Here is a 13882-nt window from a genome sequence, read left to right on the forward strand (position 1 = left end):
AACTAAGATCCGAACTATTCTTTGTATTCATATCGACTCGTACCAGATGATTCCTAGTTTTTCATGTGCATTAAGGTTCATTACCAAGTGTAGGAAGTGTGTCGGACATGATTTAGGGTCATTAGGGACCTCTAGCACTAAGCAGAGTTCAATCGTTTTTACTCGCAAAGTTTTTCCATAAAATCAAGGAAGAGACAACTTAAAAAAACTATATCTCTCATAATATGAAGAGCTAGATAACCCACGTACTATCAACTTAAACGTCTGACAGTCTTCTTTCTAATGCCACAAAGTTTACATCAATTGAAATTTGAAGTAAAACATTATGAACATTTTACCAGAGATACTTCAATTTGATATTTCAGTATCACTTCCAATGAAATGGAAAATACCAGTCGTAGAGGCATTTACGGGTCGTAGTGTCAAGTCATAAAACGGTATAAGAAGCTCAAAATTTACACCTGAATTCCATATATCCAATTCATGAGCCTTGAATCATTTTACGGGTTGTAAAAGGATTGATAGATAATGTATATTACCCATATATCATGTATATCATCTGTATATAAAAAAAATCCAGATATCATAAAACGTTATTGAGTTTCTTTTCTCAATTTTCACCCCTTTGTAGACCCCCTAAAAGCTCTCTTCAACCCTACTAAGTTTTGGTAAGTATTTTCATGATCTTACAACATATATCCTTGAATTTCTACAAGATTCTAACACCAAATCCTCTTCCTATCTCTAGTGAATATCAAGAATTCAATTTTACGGTTCAAGACTTGAATTTTGAGTAAGTCCATCACGAATTCTTCCTTCCAAATAAAGGTAAGCATATTCTCATAATTTCATAGTAATTTTAATATATTATTATGTATCCTAAGCAAGAATCTACCATCAAAATATAGAATTTTGAAAAAACAAATCCAATAATTTTACGAAAGGGTTTCTTGATCGTTCTTCATTAAATTAGGGTTCTTCTTCAAAATTCATGGAGTGTTGAAGGTATGTAAGCCTATCATAGTGAGGCAGTAAGTTTTTCCTCATGCCCTACATCTCTTCGAATTCCTCCATTTTTAATGTACTCATTGTTGATTTTATTGTTGAAATCATTATACTCTATATATTGTTGAGAATCTTTAATAGATTTAGGGTTCATGCTATTCTACTACATGATCCCTTCTTAGCTAAAGTTATTATGTTGTCATATTGATTTCTTTTGTCTTTTTTCATGTGTAGAATGCATTTCATGTTTTAAAGAAGTTTTTCAAGAAAGAGATCAAGAAAATATATTTTTGCTTCAATTTTATTATTTAAGAAGAATTTCAAGAAGTGTTAAAAGTGTTTTAAGAAAGTATATTTTGTTTCAAGTGCATTACTTTAGAATATATTCAAGAAAATATATTTTTACATCAAGATACATGATGTGAGGCTAAAAATACATATTTTTAATCATTATTTCCTCACATTTATTATTTATATTTGTCCTTTTTGAGCATGAATTTTATGAATTGTGTTAAATGGTATATTTTATTTGTAGGATTAAATTGATGGAAAAATAAAAAAGTTTGGAGCTAAAACGAATTAAAGATGGAAGGTTGAAGAAGGAAATCAAGCAGGCAGCTTAATGGATTAAATTGAATAAAATAATATATTTATGTATATAAGGAAAGGCGGCTGCAATTGGAAATTTTCAATTTACCTCTACTGTACACGTCTCACAATGGAAGGCTACAACAGCAAAAGAAAATTGACGCGGACAGCTTCACCGAAAATAAAAAGGAATTCGATTCCTTTTAGTTTTGATTTCCTAATTTAAGATGGACTCAATTATTTTATTTAGGGTTTCTATATCTATAAATAGGGCATGAAAAGTTATTCTTGGGGGAGCCAAAAACCAAGATACAAGACACAATATAAATTTTCTTCTAGCTTAGGAACTTTGAAAGAGCCGCCGTGGAGGCCGGAGAATTGTGGTTTATTCTTTCTTCTCCTTTATTAGTTATTTGTATTCGTGATTAATAAAAGATAGTTTAGCTATTGTTCTTAACTTTTTATGATTAACACAAACATATTTATTTTAATAAATTTTGATTGTGTTTTTGAGATAATGAGTAACTAACTTTCATAACTAGGGTTGTGGGAATCATGAGCGATTAACAAAGTATGAATAGTAAATAAACAATTCTTGACTAGTATTTTGCATGCATTGATAATTCTTTTGTTTAGAAGTCTTTTTAACGGTGGCCAACGTTAGAACTCGCCTTGTTACTACTTGCCGGACCAAGGAGGTAATTAACAAGAAAAGAATTATCAACATAGATTTAGTGTGATACTATCTAATAGGCTAGTGTCGATTGGTGCGAAGTAATAACTAAGCCAAACATCGATTATGATGTCTAATATGAGGTAAAGGTAAGGGTTAGTAAATTATACACACGTAGCCAGACCAAGGTGCGGGGTGAAATTCTCTAGATGCCGGACCAAGGATTTAGAGATACCTAACTTATCACTTTGCATGTAATACACTATAAAAGGATTGCTATTACTAGGATTACTGCGTTATGAGCTTATGGGGAACACATTCCTAGTTACTTTTAATAATCTGAATATAAATAAATACTTAGTTCAAAGCTATTTTTTTATTGTTTGTTTATTTTATTTCAATTTAAATCCCCCATTTTTATAACAACTATCGAGTTAAATATTTACTATTGACAACATTCTTCCATATTCTCTGTGGGATCGACCCCGACTCATAGTTGGGTAAATATATTGATACGATCGTTTATATTTCTTTTCAAGAAGTATATTTGAACGTTATCAATACAGAAAGAAAGTATAGACAGTTTCTTATAGAAAGCATGTTCGACTTTAAAAAAAGCATATCTTTATTTTGAGACAGTACAATTAGTGTTTCATAAAACAATAACCTTTTAAAGCAAATCTAGTACAGTTATACAGAAGCCTTTTTTAAGTATTATGTCAAGATAGAGAATATTAGTTTTCCCTAAAGTGAGACATTTTTCCTAAATGGGACATAATATAGTTATTTAGAATTATTTGTATTATTTTTTTAGAGTAGTAAGGATTCAGATAATCCAAACCTTGTAACTGTGCCGCCATCATAGGATATGATTGTGTTATTGATTCGGGTGACTCCTTAGAAAGTCCCGGGTAAGGGCGGCTCAGATATTGGATCCAATATTTAAATTCATCCTTTATCCTAGCAAGGTATAAAAAGATTCTAACAATGTGTGCAAGATAGTATATCATCACGATGCTCAAAGTGATGGTTGTCGGTTAGAGAAAATCTTCAAGAAAATTAAAGTTATATTATTTTCAATATTTTTTGCTATTATTGATTATATTCAGTTTCGAAGTTTTGTTGTTAAAGCATGTTCATGTTTTACTATTTAGTTGACCTTTTTTGTCATGATCCAAAGTATACCCTAGGTGTAACATGACATATAGAACATCAAAAGGCCCTCATATCATAAAATAGTTTGGCAAAGCAGAAGTCGAACATAGTCTCAATAATCCATCTAATACATCAAAATAAGTGATTGTGACGTAATTCATATACCATGTACAATGTCTGAAAACTGAAATTAAAAAAAAATCTATAAAAGTGTCTTGGTCCTCGGAAAATGAGAACTCCCTAATATCTCAATCAACAAAAGAGATCAACTAGACACAAGTATGCAAGGTAGGAGTGTTGGACCCTACATTAGTGAAAAAATGTAGACCATTAGTACATAGAATGTACTAAGTATGATAGCAATGCACAGACATTATGAAATCATGCTAAAAGAACTTTACATGACATGCAATGACCAAGCTAAAAAGTAAGATAAGAGGTTAGAAAACACAAGTTGTAATCCTGGTCAATGCAGGCTTAGCAAATTTAAAACACTTTGTGAGATACTTTGAAAGTAACCTAGTTTATTATTATGGGATATTTACCTTTAACTGACATACACCAGGTGAGCTAAAACATGGAATCTGGTGTCTATCCCACTGTGAAAAGAGATTTCCCACTTGCCAAGGTAAGGACCATAAACTTCTAGCTTACATGGATCCACTAGCTAAGACATCCTACGGGGACACGTAGTTAGGGACAAAGAGATTGCTACTAGAGACCCAAACTCTACTAATAGGAGATCCTACATCGCAATATCCTCTCAGTGCTAAGTAAAATCGCATGAAATAATCATTTATCATACTCATTTCATCATCCATGGAAAGGCACAATTAAGCTATCAATCCAAGCTAAAGTCATTTAGAATAGATCCTTAAATCTTGATTCAACATAGTTGAGAAAACCTTTAAACCTTATGAATCCTTATGTGAGAAAAACTTTCACAATTTCATTGATACTTTCATCTTAAAAGCATCCTCAAATCATATGCATCAATTTCATAAAAAACATGCATATCTTCTTAAATTCATAGTTCATAGTTCAGAAGCTTCATCACGTGTTCATAGTCAAAAATCATGGATCATGCATAGATTGATATAATTCAACTCAAAATCATGTAAATACTTCAATGAATGCATTAGAAGATATAAAGCAACTAAATGAATTATAATTGAGAAGAACCCATGGAAATTGAATAAAATCCTACCTTTGAATTGAGAATTAAACTTGTACAATTGGAATCTTTGGGGACCCAATGAAAGAAAGGACGTCATAGGTGAATACTAACAGACCTGGATGATCAAAGCCCAAAAGCTATGGTGAATTGGAGACCTAGAAGTGAAACTCTAGCTTCTTCTTCCTTAGCTTGAGAGAGAAATTTGCGGGGGAAACTTGAAGGAAATTTGGGATTTAGAAGAATGATTTCACAATGGGTAGTTTAAGGACTTAAAATACTTATATAGAGCTTAGAATAGGGGTCAAAATGACATAGTTTAGGTATTAAAAACATAGGGAAAAGACCCTAAAACCCCTTAAAAGATAATTGTCGACTCAGTCTACGGGTGTGACGTACCATAGAAATTCCTATGGTCCATACTGGTCAGCCGTAGACTAAGTACTAGAGCCCTATAATCAAGCCAACTTTGATGAGACTGCTCTACGGCCCGTAGAACCTTCTACGGTCCATAGATCCCAACCGTAGGACTCAACTTTGACCCTAAAATTTCACTAAATCTGAGACTTTCCTACGAGACATATCTACGACCCGTAAAACATTTGATGGACCGTCCTGGTCGTCCACTTTCTACGGATGCCTTCTATGATTCGTAGAAGCTTCTACGATCCGTACACTGGACCTATAGAATACAAACAGTAGCCAAAAAGTTTTATTTTCTTTTTTCAAAATCTGAGGTGTTATAATATCTCCCCTTGAGAACATTCTTCCTCGATTGGGACTCAATTTACAATAAAAAGATTAGGGGAAAGAGACCTAACAACCTTATATGAATGTATGAGTATCAAATAAAAATAACTAAATTAAATAAAGAAATAGTATTAAACAAAGGGACTTAAATAAATTACAACTTAGTAGTATAATATTACCTTCTGCATATTTGATATGAATGTCATTCCTTCACAATTATGAAGATCAAGTGCATGTTGCAACTATTTCATGAACCATGTAAAAGTCCTTTTATTCTATTTATATACCACAACCCAAGCTAAAGGGTAGAAACAGTTCATATTGTCTTGACCAACAGCAAGTAATACTTGTACCTTAGTTTTTTCCTTTAAGAAATGTACCATCTAACCCAATAAATGGTCTTAACCCTGCCTTTAAACCCAACATTATTTCCTAGAAGCGGGTATACATCCTAAGAAATTTTCTCTTACCAATAGATAGTGCCCCTTAGACAAATTAATGACAATGTTAGACCCTGAATTACAACTCCTCAGTTCAGTAGTATAACCCCCTAGTTTATTGTAAGAGTTTACCGAGCTACCATCAAGAGTCTATAGTATCTCCCTTTTAGATCTCTTGCACTTGGCTTCACTTACATTTAACTAAAATACAATATGTAAGTCAACCTTCATTTCTTTAACCTTGTACTTAGGGTCACTTTGCAATTTCTCCTTCAAATATTGGGTTATTATTGTATAATCAATTAAAAAGTTGTCATATATTGTTCCACACTCTATATGATCTACTAGGGTTTTGACACTAACCCAGGAGTGGTCAAATCCACAGAAATTTGACATACAAATGGATAACCTTCAGCACCACATTTATAACTCAATCTTTATTTATCACTCTTCACGACAACTAGTTCTACCTTCTTAGCCATAGCATGAATTATTTTGCTTCTGCTATGTCTTTAAAGGTCATACCCTAACAATCTCCTTATAATCTTGCAAACTATCAGTTATATTTCTTTTATTTTTTGTAACAAAATGTTTGAATTCATCAATATCATAATCTGAAGAGCTAAACATCATTCCATTATTACTATCAATTTCACTATAGTTTGTGCCTTCATTAACTATTGGTAAAAGTAAAAATAATCCATCATATATGACATCGGTAGTTTGTGCCTTCATTAACTATTGGTAAAAGTAAAAATATCCATCATATATGACGCACATCAACATATAATTAACAACCATCAGTAGCAAACAAATGAATGAATTTATAATCCTCATAGATAAAAGATGATAATGTCTTAAATCCTTCATCTCCTATTATTTCAAAATATTTTGCAGAAGGACCAAGTACAATAAGTTGTTGCACACTTATAAAACCTAACTTATTTGTTTACTCATTAACTAAGTCAATAAAAGATATACGATCAAGATCATAACCTCTCCAATAATAGATCCATCTCTTATCATAATGTGGTTCTGAATTGTCAAGTCACTCACCATCATGATGAAAGTAGATGATAACATTAACTATTTTAATAACCTACAAAGATTTAAATAAAGTAATTATTACTACGAAATAAATTGTTAAGTATTAAAAAATTGTTAAATGTTAAAGATAAATCAAACTATGAAGAGTTAACATGTCATATTACTACTACATAACATTAAACTTAAGTCAGCAGTCTATAAAGAGTTAAATATTTATGTTAATTATTCACTACTAATTAACACATAAGCTAGTCAAATAGTTAAGTCTTGAAGCACAAAGTTAGTTAGTTAGTACTCATATTAGGAAAAAATGGATAGTGGCAGCCTATTAAAGATAAGTTAGCAGTCTAGGAAGAGTTAGCAAGTCATATTACACTACTAAGTATTTGAGTTAATTACACAATACTAATTAACAAATAAGCTAAGTGAAATACGTAATTCTTAAAGCATAAGTAGTCATTTGGTAGAGTGTATAAGAACAATGCAAAATAGGGTGCATTAGTAGTGTTTGCATTAGTAATGCCTGCATTAGTTATGCAAGCATTATTTCTTATACATTATTTGGTTTGCTGTATTACAAATAACAAATCTTGCATAATTTCTATTAAAAAATATATGTTTACAAAAATACCCTGCACATTTTATATATTTGTACACTTCCTTTGCAACAAAGTTCATTGCTAAAACATCAAAAAAGATTTCTTTGCTAAAACGTCATTAACTCTTCTTCTTCTTTTTTCAAAAATGATATTAAATAATTGTACTATTGCGTCAAAATATGTCACGCCCCGAGCCTACACCCTGGGCGGGACCGGCACCTGGAGACCATTGCTGGCCCCAGGCGAACCCTTGGCCTGGCTTTCTTAACTCAGCGGAAACCTAACTCAACAGAATAACTCAACATCATGCAAAGACATAAACAATTTAACTAATAAAATATGGCCCAAAGGGCAACTCGAGCCTCGAGAATAGAATATTTACATATATATATATATATACATATACATGGATGAGATACTCAAAACTAACTGACTGACTGACTGTCTGACTGTCTATTGAAGCCTCTAATATACTAAGATGGATGTGGGGACAGACCCCGCAACATCCTAATAGAACAAAACTAAGTACACAAAATAATTGAGTCCTCCGGAATGCAAGGAGGCTCACCACAGACTCTGGAGTGCTCAGCTGGATCAACGACGTGCAGGATGCTGATCCGGGGTATCTGTATCTGCATCATAAGACGATGCAGGCCAACTGGCATCAGTACATGGAATGTACGAATATGTGAGCTGGAAAAGTTGAACCACAACTTAAGCTTGAAAGGAAAACAAAAGATCACTTACCTTGACTCTGAACGACTCATATACATAACTGGACTCAAAGTAAAGCAATAAGACACGAGCCACACATATAAAGCTTGTAAAAGAATGTAAACAACTTAGATCGTTAAGGATAAAATGACAACAAACTCCACTTTTCTTTTATAAACATAAAACCGTTTTTTTTTGTGGGAGGTTCTTTAACCGACAACCACCACTACGAGCCTTAGTGATGATACAACGTTTTACCTCACGTTGCCAAAGGACCATCCTATACCTTGCCATCGATATAGGACCTTACTTTTGCTTAGTGGATCCACTAGCCTAATCTTGCGTGATCATCTAAAAAGAATGATACGACAAGTCCCATGTTGGCGCATGGTTCTTAGGGAGAGTTGAGTTAATATGAACTCGTGTCCCCCAATTCGGTGCTCAATACTACTCCCAAAATTACTTTGGCTCATGCTTTTAAAATAACTTCTTTCTTTGATTGAGATAATTACTCAAAACTTTAGCCCAAAGGCTCCTTTGGGGAAAGAAAACATGATTCCCTTCTTATTCAAATATAAAAAGCATTTACGACCTCCTTTGGGAATACTTAGTTCCCTAATAGCTTTCTCTTTTTTTTTTGAAGAGAATTCAACTTTAAACTCATGACTCAGCTTGAAACTAAGACTCTTACTCGACTTGAAACTTCACTTGACTTGGAACTATCTTTCCTTGAATCGGAATTATGAATTCAAGGTGTTCGATCACATGTTATGGAAGGATTCTTGAACGCTTAGACGCACTTTGGAACGTCGAAAACAACTATAAAACATAGGTGAATTACTTTGGAACATGCATGAGAAAGTGAGAAAAGAAGAGGGGAAACTTGGCTGAGACTTCAGATTTCTGGTGACACAGATGGGACTTACGGTTGCCATCGACGGACCGTAGATGGACTTACGGTCCGTACTGCGGGTTCATAGATTTCGTCAGAGATTTTCCCCAGAATTCATTTAAGAAAAAGACTAAGTGTTGACCTACGGTCCTGACTTAGGGTCCGTAGGTCAGGCCACGGACCGTAGGTCGTGACCGTAGATCGATGCCCCAAAAACCAACTTCTGTTCCGATTGACGGTTGACCAGTACGGACCGTAGATCGATCTACGGTTCGTAGGTCAGTCCCGTAGATGGGGATCGACAGCCCAGAAATTTCTGCAAATCGATGGTGGATCAACTTTTAAAGGGTCATAGCTCTTAGAATCATAATCCCCTCAACCTACAATAGGTTTCAACCTAAATGCACAACCCAATCAAGTCTCACAACGAACACTAACTTCAACAACCTCAACAACAATATCAACAACAACTAACAACTTCGACACTCCAACAACAGTTCCAATCTTTTCTCAAATCATAGAATAAACTTAGTGTGTGTGAGGGAAAGGATCAACCCACACGAAAAACTCACATACCTTGATAGGGATCACCCTCGACGAAAATCCACAATGGTCTTGACAAATCTCCTCTTTCTTCTCTTTTTCTTCTTCTCCTTCTTCTCTTCTTCAATCTCAAGAACCCTAACTCTTTCTCTTTCAAAAAAAATGGGACAAAAAATGATCATCCTAATACAACAATATGAGCTTAAAAGAATTGGCTAGGGGAAAGACTAAAATGCCCTTAATGGTTCCCGGACGGATCTCCTTGTCAACTGCCCAACTTTCAAAGGTCATAACTCCCTCATACGAACTCGGAATCGAGAAAACTCGGTGGCGTTGGAAAGGTCGTTCCACGAACTTTGCAACCATAACTGGAATTCCACCTAACTCATCCTGAGCTAGAATTTGTGCCTGTTCAAAGTTGGCCAAAATTTCACATTTTCCATACTTAGCCAAAATTTCCAAAACTTTAAATTCTTTCCAAAAAATGAAAATTTCCAATTCTAAGCCTCTTCAATTATTTCGCATTGCCGGATGTTACAAAATATTTTTGTGAAAAGTTGGCAAAGAATTTTATTTATCAAATTTATCGTCACAATAATTAAAAAATTGATTAAATTATATTGAAATTAGATTTATTTTTAAAAAAAAATTACTTAAGAGGCCATAAAGCCTATTAAGATACCAACAAATTAAAGACATTGAAAAGTAAATCAAAATAAAAATAATTATGACAACAAAGAAAATGAAAAGGCTTTTAAGGGTAGTTTTGTAATTATTTAATCTAATGCAAGTGTTAAAATGCTACATATTACTAATACCTAGAATTTCTTGGTATTAGTAATACACAACTTAATACACAATAGAGTGTATAACTAATTATTGCATTAGTTATACATGACATGAAAAAGTGTATCAAACAAGGTACTACTAATACACACACCTAATGCATGAATTATATTTCCTAATACACGCAACCAAACGACATGTAAGATTAGTTAGTACTCACATTAGAAGGAAAAAAGAAAAAATAGACTGTGGCAGTGGTATTAAAGTTAAGTATTAACTTTACTTTACTAACTGTTAAGCATTAAGATTAAGTGTATTTGAGTTAATTATGATTCTTTCAATTAATAGATAAGCTAAGTCTTAAAGCACAAGGTTAGTTAGTTAGTACGCACATTAGGAAAATAAAAGAAAATAAAATGAATAGTGGCATTCTATTACATATAAGTCAACAGTCTAGGAAGAGTTAACAATTCATATTACACTAGATAAGCTAAGTGAAATAGTTAAGTCAAGTCTTAAATCATAAGGTTAGTTAGTTAGTACTCACATTAGGAAAAAAAGAAGAAAAATGGCAGTCTATTAAAGTTATTAAAGTTAAGTATTCATTTTACTTTACTAACTGTTAAATATTAAAATTAAGTATATTTGAGTTAATTATGATTCTTCTAATTAACAGATAAGCTAAGCTTAAAGCACAAGGTTAGTTAGTACTAACATTAGGAAAAAAGATGAAAAAAAGGATAGTGACAATCTATTAAAGTTTAAGTATTCATATTACTTTACTAATTGTTAATCATTAAGATTAAATGTTAAAGATCAGTCAAACTAGGAAACAAGTTATATTACACTAGATAAGCTGAGTGAAATAGTTAAGTCTTAAAGCATAAGGTTAGTTAGTTAGTACTCACATTAGGAAAAAAGAAGAAGAAAAAAGGTCAGTGGCAGTCTATTAAAGTTAATTATTTACATTATTTTACTAATTTTTAAGCATTAAGATTAAGTGTTAAAGATAAGTCAAACTTGATAGAGTTAACAAGTCATATTAACTAGATAAGCTAAGTGAAATAGTTAAGTCTTAAAGCATAAGGCAAGTTAGTTAGTACTAATGAAAAAGAAGAAAAAATGGACAGTGTTAAGTATTTGAGTTAATTACAAAATGCTAATTAAAAGACAAGCTAAGTGAAATAGTTAAGTCTTAAAGTATAAGATTAATTAGTTAGTACACATTAGGAAAACAGAAGAACAAATAGACAGTGGCAGTGGTATTAAAGTTAATTATTCACATTACTTTAGTAACTGAATTAAGCATTAAGATTAAGTGTATTTGAGTTAATTATAATTTTTCTAATTAAAAGATAAGCTAAGTCTTAACTATATAATCGAAGTGGCTAGAAGAACATCAACTATATAATATCAACTGGCTGGCCCGTCCAAGAAGATCAACTATATAATATTAGCTTGTCTGTTTCTTATGGATCTACCTAACTTTATAGGATGTCAATAAATAATGAGAAACCCTAACAAGTAGAAAAACAAATAGACAAAACAAGAAGATAAAGAAATTAATAAATAAAGTAGACGGTAGACAAAAATAGAAAGAGATATGACAATAAACAAGCAATGAATCTGAAACACAATACGAAAAAAAACAAAAAGAACATTTCCTTGACATAAAAGTGCACAAACCCCTATCAAATCTTTGAAAATGACAAGTAAAACTCTAAAAATAATTCCTTTTCTTAAAAAAAAAAACATGAATAAAACCCTAAAAATCACTACAAAAGAATGATTCTAGACAAATATTATAGATATCAGTGAAATTTAAAACTCAACACCATAAAAAAGGACACTATAAATGATATAAACCAAAATCAAACATACACAACAGAAGATTATGTGAGTTGACAGAGAAGACGTGGTACCTATGATCGAAGGTTGGATATGTAAGTAGAAGCAAAGATCGCAGAAGAATAGACAAAGAAGAATCGACGAAGAACACCGACAAGGTAGGGTTTGTCAATCGCGATTGAGTAGAGAGAATTTGGGGTACTTTTGTTTATTTGGGTATATTATTAGATGTTAGTAACGGGTGGGTTAGGGGGTTATTTGAGTGGATCTTCTTAATTCCAGGTGGATTTTTTTGTGGGTTTAAATTTAGGGAATATTTTGGATAAATGCATAAGATGATGTCACGAGTCCAACTGTTAGAGTGAAGGACATAAATGATACGCTTTTTGGATGGTAGAGACACTACTGTCCAAATAATATATATAACAGAGGATATTCGTATATCATTTTTGATAGTTCGAAGGTATATTCATCCTTTTTCAAAAATAAAATTGCTTCTTGATGCATTATTTTGGAAAGAAGTCATTGGTGATACAAGAGAGGTGCCACAAGTATAATACCAAATATATTGTATATTTTATTTTACCAGAGGGGTAGAGTGATATAAAGTGGATTTCAAAATTCACTATTGGTTATGTGTTTATCCATAAAGGAAGTTTCATAACTTGAAAATAAGCTAAATAAAGCTTGTTGTTTTAAAGTTGGTTTGTGATGAGGTTAAGTGGTTAAGATATGTCGTCTTAGTGAATATTTCAATAGAAATAAAACCAACATCTTTTGTGTTTATATATTGTGGTTGCCAAACAATGATATAGTTGTTGTGAAAAAATATTTTTTTCAATGACATGCAAAATTAGATACATGTGTTGAGATGTGATAAAAACAACTGCTATGATATTAAAGTATTTATGTAAATTATGTGTAGTCAAAGAAAAATTGATTAATTCACATACTAAAAAAGAAACATTAAGGGGAGTGAGACTTTTGTCAATTTGAGAAGATTAACAATGATAATAATCCAACCTATGCGATTAGAGATCCCATGAATTAGCTTCATATGGGTACTAACAAGTTGTTAGTTGATAAGTAAGCATTATGAATTTATGTCCCTCCTATGATATGTGAATATAGTACAATGTTGTATGACAAAGTGAAGTTGAATTGTACTCTGAAACTAAATCATATTCTTTATAGGTGGTGTATTTCTCTACAAAATACACTTGATGATTAGACCTATATGAGTGTGGAGTGGTGCCATTCCTATGAAAATGTGAAAAAATTCTAGAGCATTCATGAATATCTGGACACAAGTGTGGCCTCTTAGCGCAAATTCATGATAATGACAAAGATTTTGTGAGTATGATGTGATAAAATAAGACCATGAGCTTAGATAAGAATTCTTGGTTTATAGAAGTTCTAAACTTCACCAATTGTTTTGTAAGTTATATCTTATTTTATCTAGGTCTAGTTCACAATCTACGGACACCAAATTTGATTCATTACACTCATTTGTGAAAATCCCCCAAAATTTCTTATTTCATTGAATTCCACAATATTCTTTTTGGGATATGTAGAAGATTATTGAAAAAATGATTCTAGTATCTCAAAAAAAAAAAGTACTCATATTATTATCTAAGGTTTACGGATGAAAGATCGAAAAGAAACAAG

The sequence above is a fragment of the Solanum verrucosum genome, unplaced genomic scaffold, assembly GCF_900185275.1.
Source record: "Solanum verrucosum unplaced genomic scaffold, falcon-dt-bn FXZP01000290.1, whole genome shotgun sequence".
NCBI classification, from domain to species: Eukaryota; Viridiplantae; Streptophyta; class Magnoliopsida; order Solanales; family Solanaceae; genus Solanum; species Solanum verrucosum.